The sequence below is a fragment of the Amblyomma americanum genome, chromosome 4 (assembly GCF_052857255.1).
Source record: "Amblyomma americanum isolate KBUSLIRL-KWMA chromosome 4, ASM5285725v1, whole genome shotgun sequence".
NCBI classification, from domain to species: Eukaryota; Metazoa; Arthropoda; class Arachnida; order Ixodida; family Ixodidae; genus Amblyomma; species Amblyomma americanum.
Genome location: NC_135500.1, coordinates 136,630,318 through 136,641,315, shown reverse-complemented (window position 1 = coordinate 136,641,315; position 10,998 = coordinate 136,630,318).

Below are 10,998 nucleotides of genomic sequence, written 5' to 3'. Positions count from 1 at the left end.
CAAAATCTCAATGACGCTGTTCTTCGTTCTAGTGTACTGCGCAGCAGCAGCTGTCACCGGTCATGTATTGCAAGTAATTTCACCGATATTTTAGTCGCAACAGCGAGCCACCGATACGCCCTTGAAAGTTTATGCTAGGATGGGGCCCCTTGCGTTACATGAGTGCAGGTGCATGGGCGCTGCCATGAAATGCAACCAAAGTTAGCAATGTTCGCGCCGAAATGTCTTTTCTAGTCTGAAAAAGACACTGTAGGTGACAAAATCCAGAATGACTTCCGAGTTCTAAAAAATTTAGGGGGGGGGGGGGGGGCTGAAGCCCCATAAGTCCCCCCTCCCCCGGCTACGCCCCTGCTCAGTGGTTAGCGCGCTCGTCTACTGAGCCGGAGTTCCCGGGTTTGAGCCCGGCCGCGGCGGCCGCGTTTCCACGGAGGCGAAACGCTCTAAAAGGCGCCCGTGTGCTGTGCGATGTCAGCGCATGTTAAAGATCCCCAGGTGGTCGAAATTATTCCGGAGACCTCCACTACGGCACCTCTTTCTCCCTTTCTTCTCTCAGTCCCTCCTTTATCCTTTTCCTTTCGGCGCGGTTCAAGTGTCCACCGAGATGTGAAACATACTGCGGGAGCTCTGCGGATATATTTATTGTTGTATTGGAAGCTAACGAGATATGAAAAATATTGCGTTCATGAACTGCTTCCCGTTGAAAACTGTGCTTGCCCGAATTTCTGAGTATGTGTATGGGTGCTACACGGTCGGCATTCGCTCCCATTCGCAGCTGCATGGCGGCGGCCGCTTAGAATTGTCGAACCTGGCCACGGCTGCCTGTTTAGTCGCCAGTCATTAGCAGAGGCGTCGCTTTCGTGGACGTTCCTTCGCCAAGAGCTCCAGGACAGTTTTATGTCTTTAGTTCCCGCTTCTTCGCTGTTTCTTGCGTTTTACATCCCTTCCCCTTCGAAGACTAGCTGTGGCGTTTGCGAGCCTGTCTTTTCTATCTTGTTCACTGCACAACAGGGGCGCTGCGGCAGAGAAAGCGTGCGGGTCATCGTCTCTTGCGTTCGCCGCAGACATTTCCTGGCTGCAGAGATTACTACGTTTTCCCGGGAACCTTCACCCATAGAGCTAGCGCTCTAAAAAGGAACATGTTTGGTTTGGTTTATGGGGTCTAACGTCCCAAAGCGACTCATGCTGTGAGGGACGCCGTTGTGAAGGGCCCCGGAAATTTCAACCCCCTGGGGTTTTTTGACGTGCACTCACGTCGCACAGCATACGAGCCTCTATAATTTTGCTTTCCTCTACCCCTACCCGAGAGGCATGGGAGAGTACCCTCCTCAACTGCTCCCTACTAGAGTCCGTAAGGGCTGTGGTAAAGCGGGCGCGAGACGGGGCCTCGTCGTGCGGTGTCCCGGAATAAGGGTACCGATTTTCTGGAAAAGCAGCGCTGAACAGGCGAGGACAGAGACGAGGCGACAAGGACGGGCGCTGAATACCATGTAGCGGGGTCTTTCTGGCTTCCAAACCCTCTTTCTGGGCATTAAAATGTTTCCACCACCATCACCATCTAGAATTTCGCCTCCATAGAAATTGGACCACAGTGGCAGGGATCGAACTCGTGTCTTTCGGTGAAAAGGAACTGTGTGACATCTTCGCATACGGAAAATCAGAGCCACAAACTTCCGGCGGATAGAACCTGAGTACAAATGCTGTAAGGACTATTCCCTCGTAGCGCTTTTATATGGACATCGTTTGTTGCCGATGTCAGCAGCAGGACAAGTTTTGGAGTCGAAGTTTGTTACGTTCTCAGTAGCGAATATCAAGCTATCTGTGGTGAGAAGGGGCAGCAGAATAAGTCACGATGAGAATGTGTGCATCACGTTCGCACAGTAATAAAAATTCCTTCGAGGGGATCCGGCATTGTACGTCGATTAAATGTCTTAATTGACAGTGAATTCTTGCCGAAGTACTCCGACAAAATTTTTGCGTGATCCGCCCTGTCGGTTGCTCCTATCGCTGTCGGGAGTATTCGCGTGGTAACGCCGAAGGGGACGACCTTTCAGAGGAAAACTGAGAAAAAAGAGGTGGCGGCGGTAAAACAGCCTCTATCGTGTACGTGTAGACGCTGTTGAGGTCGTGTACCTCCCTGCGTCCCCAGCAGTCCAGTAAACAATGATGCCGCTGGCCAAAAACGATGCCGTGGCGCCGGCTCCTGGCAGCCGCGGTGGCAGCGGCGGCTTACGTCTTCCCTTTATTTTCGTTAGAATAGGCGTAGCGACCAGCAGCTTCTGCGACGGCCGACACAAGTGCACAACCACTCGGGCTAGGCTCGCCAGTGGTCCGAAGACAGTGGAAACCGAACCTCCCCTCTTCCCTGTACTGATTAACGACGCCGGCGGACGCATGCCGTTTCCACGACTCTCTGGTCCGAAGAACCTCCTTCATAAAATCGTAAAATCGACTCGGATCATCGCCCAGTTCCGGCGGAGATTGTTTTCCTGGTGAAGAATCTCAAACTCCGCCACAGGGGCTGCGAGACGGTTTCCGAATTGTCATTTGCACCGGAAGAGTTCCCCTCGCCACCAGACAGCTGCGAGAGGACACTATAGTCACGCCTCTTGCGATAGGCGGCTCCCCGAGAGATAAGGTCCAGCTGACAGGACCCTTCGTGACGAGCACTTTAGAAAACGCTATAAAACCAGCCTGGTGAAGTGCTGTAGGATGCTTATTTCAACATCTGTATAAATGTGAATAAACTGACAATCGTCTTCGCTACCCTCCAGCTTTGGCTACTCCTTCAAGTCCTTGAAACCCGGGACATGCGTACCTGAACGAGTAAGGCGCACCAAGGGAGCCTAATCTCCAACATCGAGCACAGACACAGTCTGCATGCTGCGTAGCCTTTTTTTTTGTGTGTACGTGAATCAAAACTATCGGGCACCATAAAGTCGTTCCCGAGCGAGGCCGTCACGCAGTCTCGCTTCCGCAGGCATTCTGTAAGACGCGAATAAACAGGATGTGTTCACGCACGACTCGGCCCGACTCCTGGCATTCTTTACCTTTCGACGACACACGTCGAAACACATTCCGAAAGACGCTTAGAGAAGCATAAACCCATCGTTAGTCCGTTGCTTTGAACACATTTCTCACATGTCACATATTTTTGGTGAAGAAATTGATGGCACTTCTTTCGCTCCTTTCACTTGGAAACCCCTTTGAGTTGTTATTGAATTTGCAGCACTGCAATTTTTATTGAGCATGAAAGCAGAGGGGGAAGACACCTCGATTCTTTGGTTAGGCTTTGTTCACCCAAAATTTTATTTTATACGATTTCTAGCTTAGCCTAGCGCTATTTCATTAACAGCTAACAATTCTCGCTCTTCAGATTGTGTTTGTTTTTCAACAGTGGAGCTTAAAAGCCCTGCCATTAATACCCACCTACTTCACTGGAGCTTCCTAGTAACCAACCTTGTGCACAAGGCTGGAAGATATCCTGATACATGTGTGTGAAATATATGGCACACAAAGTGTAGCAAGATACATATCGAGTCTACTACGCGCAACATTCTCTACTGTGCATCAGATATCAAAAGGGCCCCTAATTCGCTCGAATTATTGCACATGCATCTGCAGCCTTCGCAAATAATTTTCATGCAAATTTCACCTCAGACATTTATATTTTGCTTACTCAAATCTTTAGAAGCAAACTTGTCTACACTATAGCCGTTGTTGCTTGAACCGCCAAAAAATGATGTGACTGTTTCATACGAAAACGGCAGGAGATAAAGCCGAAGACGTGAGACATGCAAGACAGGTATCATTTCGCACGACCAGTTCTCTTTTATTGGGTGCTCTTCTGGTGGCATTGTCCATTTCTTATGCAAGTGCTGTTCAGGACGAGAAAAGCTTAAGAGATAAAGTACCCAGTGAAGCTGGAAAAATTCCTTTAAAGATTACGACTCACTTGAGCAGCATACAACTCACCTTCCCGACAACTAAAAGAGGCCGCTTTGCCATTTGCGGTGACTATTATTTTTGTTCTCTCAGTGTGCACTATGACGCCAAGTACTGTATTGCAGGCATTCAAAAACTTTATTCCGGAATTGTACAAGGCACAAATCGTGTCAGAGTTTCTCCAGAAAGCAAAGTGTTGAGCAGTACTTGTTGACACTGACTGTTCACAAACTGTGAAATTGTAGAACTCACCTCCCTGTAACTCAATATAGTGAGCATCCACGTTGGTAAACGCTACACTAATTGTACTTTAGAGACGCACTCTATGTAAGAGTAAAATGTGTGCAACAGACATTGAAACAGCACTAGAATGAATGCCAAGTTTCTGGTTAAACATTTTCCAAAAAATTATATCCACTACACATTGTATGTACTAGTTTGGTTCCATAACTTCAGAATGACTTATGCTATCAAGAAGATTTCACGTGACTTTTCATGTCTAATTTATATATTTAACTGATTCCGTTCAAACTAGTTTCTCTATGTTCTCTGTAGTTCGGCAAGGAATCATTTGAGCAAAGTTTCCGTATAGGTACTCCGCTCTTCATTCGCTTCAGGTTTCACTGTGCCCCAGTGTTGTGTTCACCAGTGTTGTGGGTATATTGCCGTCGGAGATGGACATGCATATTCAACACTGGTCAAACTGGGCTTTAAAAAGGGCACTAATGTTTTGCAGTAAATGCGTATGTGATTGTTGTGGAGTAGCTATTGAAATGGTTGCGACAGGTGAATGTCATAAGACGGGAGTGTCTTTTTTCAACGATAAATACCACTTTGCTTCATTATACACTAGTTTCATTATTTACTCTGGCGTTTGATACGAATGACAACTTTGACACGGAATAATACTAAGCTGCCTTCTGAAAACAAGCAGACAGCCATTTGATTTGTTTGTCATAGCTGTTTGATCGGGAAGTTAGTGTGTCATTCTTCTGCGGTTTAAAATAAAAATAATCCATCCATAGTGTATATGTGAATATGCTTACTCGTGGAAAAACAAAATTCCTTCTCCGTGCAAGCTCATTATAATGACTGTTGTCAAAATTAGAAATTGAAGAAATAAAAATAATATTGAAGTGTATATCAACTCAAAGTGAAGACACAAGGCATGAAGCACGGCTCCAGTGATGGTGAAAAGGTTATGTGTGCACGTAGTAGCCAATGGCTATGTTAATCATCTTGTCTATGTTTCGTGGTTGGCAGTTTTGCATTTGATGTAAGCTCCACTATAGGGCAAGTCAAAATGCATGCTTGTGTATTATGCCACATGGCTCCCATATTGTGTGTCTGTGTTTTTTCCTGATCATATCATTGTATGTTTCTGCACAACTATAACATAGGCATACTTGCCTCATGAAGCCGTGAACTAGAACAGTGATAATAGCGCAAGCAGCAACATTCTTCAAGGGAGGTATTTTGGCAGACGCAGGCACATCATAATATGCAGTATGTCCTCATAATGTGGACACTGACAGCCTTGCCAGGACAGCGTGCAAATTTACTGGACGAAACTTTTTAGTCCTCCAAGCTAACTCAATGGTGAGCGCTCAGCCTGTGTAGTTTATTATTCTGTGCTTAGCTGGTGGCTTTAACAGCAAGTTAAGCTGGGTATGAATGTTATAACAGATCTGCAGCGAAGAGGACAAAAACAGGACATCAAGTTAAGTTCAAGAGGCACACGGAAGATTGTGCTTGTGCTGGCATGACTGGCACATGCTTCCAAACTTATTGGTGCATGCGTCTAAACAGAGCGACAACAGGCCATTAGGGGAGCGCGAAACGATATCGTTGGCTATCCAGTTAGCCCTTATTGCACACATACAACACTATCACATAATGGACACCGAAAATAACTTTAAGAAGTTATGGAAGGCATTACAAGCAGCTTAGCGAAAATATGTCACCTTCAATCGTGCGCCATGAAACACACAGAAAACTGAGGCATGTGTTCACTTTCCTGTGTAGCTAGGGGATCGTCCTATATCGAACTGCACTTGACAGCTGTTCCATGTTTACGAGCTTCTAGTGCAGCTGTCAGTTGTTTGTGGTTTAGTTTATGGGGTTTAACGTCCCAAAGCGACTCACACCATGAGGGACACCGTAGTAGAGAGCTCCGGATAGTTCTGACAACATGGTTTTTTTTTTTAACAAGCCCTGACATTGCACAGTACACGGGCCTCTAGCATATCGCCTCCGCCGAAATGCTGCGGTCGAGATCGAACCCGCGTCTTTCGGGTCAGCAGCCGAGCACCATAACCACTGAGCCACCGCGGCGGCCCAGCTACAAATCATTCTTCACAGTTAATTGCCAGGTATCAAGGAAAACTACCACAACTGAATTCAGTGGTATGCTACGCAAACAAGGCGGTGCTAATCAGTTTTATGTGGCAAATCTGTACCGGGTGTTTTACCTAGGTTGTTCTGCAATTTTTAAAAACAGAGTTTTTGTGTTGGAACAACGCTTTTTTCGGCTCAGTATTGTCAGCAGTGTAACGCATCAGAATACAGTTCATAGCAGGTTGGTCAACTTTTTAACTATTACTGTGAGCCTCCTTAGTCATTGAGAGGCGTGTAGCCCACCTTAAGTGATATCCATATCAGTTTTAAGAATTTCGAAAACGCGGTTATCCTTGCTGCTGTGACCCAACAAAGTTTTGTCTACATCGTGCCAAAACACATGCGCTTTGGAGAAGCTTGTTGGCAAAGCAACCCCTCCAGTGCACGTAACGAAATAGGCAAAATTTGTTGGGCCACCGCGCCGAGGGTAACCTCGCTTTCGAAATTCTAACAGCTGATAGGGTTATTCCTTACGGTGGGCTGAACGCATTTTAATAAATAAGAAGACTAACAATAATAGTAAACCACTCAGTATTAGTTAAAGAGCCTACTAGTTAGCATGTCTCAGGTGTATTCCGATGCGCTATACCGCTGAAAGTGCTGCGCTGAGAAAAGTGCACTTCTAACTCAAAAGTCTATTGCCTTAAAATTTAGAACTTCTTAGGTAAAACATCCGCTATACAGCATCAGTTCACAAAGGCCGGTACGCTGCCATATGCTGGTAACTTACAGAATGATGTGTGCATATATATGTAAAATCAGCCATTCATTTATTTCCTTGCTGTGCAATGTTAACTTTATTTTAATATCAGGACACATCACATGTGTGAAATAGCCTAGAACCAAGCTCGGTGCAAAACGGATGAAAGGTGCACAAAGTGCACTGGAGACCGCAAGTTTAAAACTGTGCTTATAAATGGACAATTTTAGGATTCTCGCCACTTTATCTAATACCCCTTGTTTTGACTAAAGGGGCGCCTAATACCAGATACGACTTGTATACGCGTAAATACATTATCAACTGCTAGTTAAGTCATTGATGAAATATGATAATTTGATGAAATGGGCGCCTTGCAAGAGGGCGCTGTCCTCGGCGATTTCGCAGTCTTTTTACAAATAAGGAAAAATGACCAACACGAAACTGGCATCGGCCCAGCTCTCCGCTGCAGAGAACGGGCCCCAAGTCCGTGTGAGGATTATTTTAAAAGAGGGTAACGATCATATATGCTCCTGCACCGATGGTATTGCATACGGAATGTGACTGGTGCGATGTAGAGCAGAGGAATTCGGTAAACAACACGCCGCAGAAGAAGGGACATACTTAGTTCAATGTTAATAATAATAATAATTGGTTTTGGGGGAAAGGAAATGGCGCAGTATCTCTCTCATATATCGCTGGACACCTGAACTGCGCCGTATGGGAAGGGATAAGGGAGGGAGTGAAAGAAGAAAGGAAGAAATAGGTGCCGTAGTGGAGGGCTCCGGAATAATTTCGACCACCTGGGGATCTTTAACGTGCACTGACATCGCACAGCACACGGGCGCCTTAGCGTTTTTCCTCCATAAAAACGCAGCCGCCGCGGTCGGGTTCGTACCCGGGAACTCCGGCTCCGCGGCAGCTGCGTTTTTATGTTTTGCTACGCATTTTCAAGTTGACTTACTCCTTTTTCACCTTTCTTATGCGCCCAAGGGCACATGCGTAAAGGTATGCTAGGGACCAAAAGCATGACTTCAACACCAATCGTGGCATCAAATTTCTTCGAACTGTGCGCCAACGTATGTACGTACGTACATAAGGGACTGCGACCAACTTCTGTGTTCTCGCGGTCCACAGACGTTCCGGCCCTGGCCTGCCTTTATTTTCTAGAGCAGTGTTTCCCAGAGGCAGAGTAGAATAGAAGGCGGGAATCCCCCGCCCATCATTCAAATAGTCTTGTTCTCGAAACTGTCAACCAGGTGATTCACATGTGTTTAGGACAGAGCTGATCCCATGATGAAAACGGCAATGCCTGTATTCACAGTTTTTAATGGCCAAATCTTTGAGGATCGGTCGCTCAGACCTAGGCCCAGAAACCCGACAAACATGTTCTAGTAGAATGCTGAGTTTGATGTGAAGAAAACGCAGATCATTTTTCGGGCATCTAAAAGGTGAAGCCATGGACGAGGCCATTTTCGTTAAATACCTTCAGCGCGTGTCAAAGCTTGTGGAAACATAATATATCTCAAAGGCAAGCCAATCTATCCTGCGTCAATAAATCTACGCTGCTCCTTCCGGCTGAAGATCTTAGCTTATACAGCGATAGCTGTTAGGCGCGTGTCCCTGGCTTTCTCGTCGCCGTCGGCGTAACCGGTCAACCTGGGTCACGTGGGCGCATCACGTGACCACTACACCAGTGCGCCAGCAATATATCCCAAAAACTAAACGCCTAAACAGCTACCGCAGAACCTCGCGTTACACAGTCGTAACCACCCTGTGAGTTTTTTTTTTTTTGACAGATGTTTCTTGTGCTCATGAGACCTCCTTGTTGTTTCTTTTTCCCTTTCGATTTGCCTGTGACATGCGTAGTTGCTGTACACTGTACTGTACCTTTATTTTTTTGCCATCGATAGTTTGCTTTTTGTAGTCTTTGTTTGCTTTTTCGGGTATCTTGTGACATGCGCGGTTTATTTACTTATTTACTTCAATTGTTGAATTACCCTCAGGGCCACGGGCATTTTAGACGAAAGTGTAGAACTTCTCAATTACAGGCATGACCAATTCCTTGTTATATTGTGTTGGCTAAACCAATTTACAAGATTTGATACGTTCTTAGTTATACAATATACAGCGAAAACATGATGGGTCAACAATGGAGGAGAGTGTTTTGGGAAGGCGGTTTGTCCTGTGAAGTTCGCGGAATGAGAGACTGAAGGGAATTTTTCTTGCGATAAAAAGCAATTATTGCTTTTTATGCGTGCCGAGATGTACTAATGGGGAATAATAGCATAATTATGCAAAAGAGAGTTGCAATAAATTTTGCGAAACAAACGAATTAGGAGAATTTACGACGAGAAACAAGAGGAGTTAGTCGCAGTCAGTTTTTCATTGAGCTTACGCTCGCGGTGCGGTTATAGTCACGAAGAATTAAACGAATGGAGTTGTTTTCAACTAATTCAATGAAATAAACCAAGTTGTCGCTGCTGGGGTCCCAGATGGTTGCGGCGAGTTCAAGCTTTGTGCGAATTAGTAATTTGTTAGTAGTTAGTAGTTTTAGTGACACAGGGACAGTGGAAAAGTTACGACGCAGGTATCCGAGAATATGGTTAGCGCTGCTAACCGGTTGGTTCCTATGTAGTCACCAAGTAAGAAAAGAAGTAATCTGAACGCCGAGGTAACGATATGAAGAAGAGGATTCCGAAGTCGATGGGCGGAGAGAGTAAGAGATGCTAGTCGAAATGCGATAAGCTCGTATCACTTTATTTTTGCAAATGTTTAGTTCCATTAACCACCGGTTACACAAATCGGAAATAGCATTAATATTTTGGAACGTGATGATGTGGCGCGGATCATTAGTTTCACGAAACACTACACAATCATAAGCGAATAAATGGCTGTTAAGGGCAAACAATAAATTAAGTCGTTAGTGTGAATGAGGATCAAAAAGAGCCTAGTACAAAACCTTGGATATTCCAGAATGCACGGCTGCACGGCACTTAGTGGGGAGTTGAAATTGTTAGCAGACGCAAACAGTGAGCCGTTGGACACGAAATGTTCCATCCAAGTTTAGATCTTGAAATCGAGGTTTGATTGGCTTTATGAAAAGGAGTAGCCTCTGATACATTTAATATGATAGCGTAGGTTGTTGTCTAAACAAATATACGGCTTCTCTGCCACGAAATTTCCTCATTGGTCGATAGAGCCGTGACCGCATCAACACCATTTGACCTCCAGTGGACCAATCATAGGCCACCGCCAAATCGCAAAAATCTGAGGATCCGAAAACTTGGAAATTGCCCCACCCTCCAAAATTCTATTTCGAAACCTGCTGGCGCGTAATCTGCACCGAACCCGTATCAGACAGTGCGCGGAATGCTTCGCTTGACGCATGCCGCGCTGCTTGATAAAACTAGCACGGCACACGTCGTCTGCATCAGCGCTTTTCCAAACGCTGCACGACATGCGTCGTCTGCACCGTCGCAAACCTTTTCAAACTCCTGCGCCACTCCTGAAGCGTTTGATCTATCATCATCATCATCATCATCATCATCATCATCATCATCATCATCATCATTTACCATCATCAGCACTTATGTTTGTTTACAAGTTTGACTCTTAAGAATTCGATTAATCTCATAGGCTGTATGCGCAGCGGCGCAGTATATAACCGTATAGCTCAACTCTATGTCAGGATAATAATAATAATAATAATAATAATAATTGGTTTTTGGGGAAAGGAAATGGCGCAGTATCTGTCTCATATATCGTTGGACACCTGAATCGCGCCTTAAGGGAAGGGATAAAGGAGGGAGTGAAAGAAGAAAGGAAGAAGGAGGTGCCGTAGTGAAGGGCTCCGGAATAATTTCGACCACCTGGGGATCTTTAACGTGCACTGACATCGCACAGCACACGGGCGCCTAACCGTTTTTGTGGAGGAAAAACGCTAAGGCGCCCGTGTGCTG